The sequence below is a fragment of the Penaeus chinensis genome, chromosome 3 (genome assembly GCF_019202785.1).
Source record: "Penaeus chinensis breed Huanghai No. 1 chromosome 3, ASM1920278v2, whole genome shotgun sequence".
Taxonomy (NCBI): Eukaryota; Metazoa; Arthropoda; class Malacostraca; order Decapoda; family Penaeidae; genus Penaeus; species Penaeus chinensis.
In genome coordinates, this window is record NC_061821.1 from 14,023,271 (window position 1) to 14,025,770 (window position 2,500).

The 2,500-nt window shown below is 34.1% G+C and overlaps 1 protein-coding gene across 1 annotated transcript in view; it reads right to left on the reverse strand.

Annotated features, from left to right (window-relative positions):
- The window catches only part of LOC125045015 (nuclear pore membrane glycoprotein 210-like), a 39,296-nt gene that overhangs the window by 27,112 nt on the left and 9,684 nt on the right, over positions 1 to 2,500 (reverse strand). The gene's annotated exons all lie outside the window — the stretch shown is intronic.

Sequence of the window (2,500 nt, forward strand, 5' to 3'; positions counted from 1 at the left end):
GCAATAAAGGGGCCACCTCTTTTCCTGAATATACCTTGCTTGAAAAAGGGGGATTTACGACATGCTGTGACATGTGGCATCTAAAAAAATACAATTTGGAGGAAATTAAGATAAATGAATTTTTCAGATATTCCAGTCTTCAAAACCTTCCCTTAACCCCTATGATCCAGATGATTTGACTATAATGTCATGAAATAAATTAGCAAGAGGGGCAGGTGATGTAAACATGCTGTCATGGGAAAATCTGGTTGTTGGCCAGGGGACCTAACCATGCCATCATGAGCAGTTTGGCTGAATGCTGGGATGATGGGACAGACTCATTTGGCATTTAGAAAGTAGCTTTTGCATTATTCCCATTGATAAACTAGTGTGGAATGTAATGTCCATGAGCCATGACTAGAAGTGCCAGCTCCATGGAGGATCCCATTTCATTAATTTTTTTTTTTAAAATGACACAAATCATAAAATATTACATATTTCAATTCTTCTTGCACTGCATTATATATTACCAAGAGAGATGATATGGAGTCTGCAAAGAAAAGAGTCTGTTACCATCTGGAAAACTGTCATTTGATAATGCAAATCAAATGACAAATATGGACATTGGAAAATGGCAAAAAAGCTGGAAATGCTTAAATGCATAAAAAAAAAGAAAATAACATTGCAAAAGGGAGGCCTGGCCTACAAGCACCCAGCAGACCGGCTGCTCACATAAGCCTAATGTCTGGATTTTGGGCCACCTGACTGCCATGAAACAAGTGCTAGGCCCATCCTTGACAGCCAGGAGGTGCCCCTTAGAGATTTACCCATAAAAAATATTTTAAGGGCTATCTTCAAAAAATGGCTATGGTATTTTCCTACTCTGATATACTATAAAATACTGGAAAGATTTCTTCAGTTTATACATTTTTCCATCATACTAGACCTAATTTATATAAATTTAACAAATAGATTAAAATTCAAATTTCCTTCCTAAACTCATAGCTTCCAAAGTACCCACCAATTCAGTTTATCAGCTTATCATTTTTATAACTATTCAGCTTAAATTGGTCACTACATTTTGGAATATACAATACCAATTACACATTATTCCTAAAATGTTAAACCACCTTTTTATTTTCCTTTGCCTCTGAGAAAAATATCAGATGATCAAGAACTGGCAACTCAACTAAAGGTCGGAAACTGGAGCAAAGCATACTAAAGATGGGTCCAGGGGAATAAGACATGCCAGACCTCCCCCAGAAAAAAAATCACACAATTGAAGTAAAATCAGTAACTCCTACTGCTACTGATTTAAAAAAATCACACAATTGAAGTAAAATCAGTAACTCCTACTGCTACTAGTAGTACTATTAATAGCAGTAGTAATAGTAACAGTAATCATTATAATCACAGCATAAATGATGATGATGGTGATGTTTACTGTCATCATTACCATTTTTACTATCATCACTGCTACTAACAATAAATAATATGGAATAACAATAATACTAATACTAATAAGAGTAATAATAATGATAATTAGGATTATGTCCATATTTTTATTAATCATCATAACTGTCATTATCATAAACATTATCATTATTCTCACATTAGTCTGTCATTTCTGTCTGAAACCAAAGGGAGTCACCATTCCAAGCCCAACCTCTCTCAGCTTGTATCCACCTATCACAGTCAAGATTTGTGTTAACCTATACTTGAGTGAACAACGGTAATATTAAAATCGAGTTTTTACCTACAAGTATAAAAACTCTTTGTTCCCTGCTGTCTGAATTCCTTGAAAAATTCATGAAAAAAAGAGGATTTGGGAAAATTCAAATTTAAAAAGAAAAACAAAAAAGAACAAATAAAGTAAAGGAAGAAGAAGAAAAAAAAAAGAGAACAAGAAGAACAAGAACAGGGGGTGGCCCTATTGTTAAGCGACCACACATTCCTCTTCAAAAATAGACACTGGAGGAGGGAGGGAGGGAGGGGGGAAAAAGAAATAGAAGAGAGAGAGAGAGAGAGAGAGAGAGAGAGAGAGAGAGAGAGAGAGAGAGAGAGAGAGAGAGAGAGAGAGAGAGAGAGAGAGAGAGAGAGAGAGAGACTATGGTTGAAAAATTATAATCCTATATTCAACTTTTTGTTTTCTTTTTCTTTTCATTTATTGACTTATTTATCTATTGTTTGCAATAAGAAGAGATCTACCTCAAATAATAATGATCATAATTAATCTGAAAAAATATATGGCCCCTGCCATTAAATCAAAGTAACTGATATTGCAAATGTTTTCAAATAGGTTATTTACCAATTTTTAAATGAATCATACTGGTGTTACAAAATGTACAAACTCTTAGTTTATTAAGAGAAAGATATGGAAATGCAACAGTAACAGTAATTCAGGTGTAATGTTCATTCATATATGTTCAGGATAAGCTGTTTGGTTTTTGGTTTTTGTCTCCTTTAATAAGGGATGCAAAGTGAAAACCTACTCTGCAGTAAACAGAAATACAATATGATT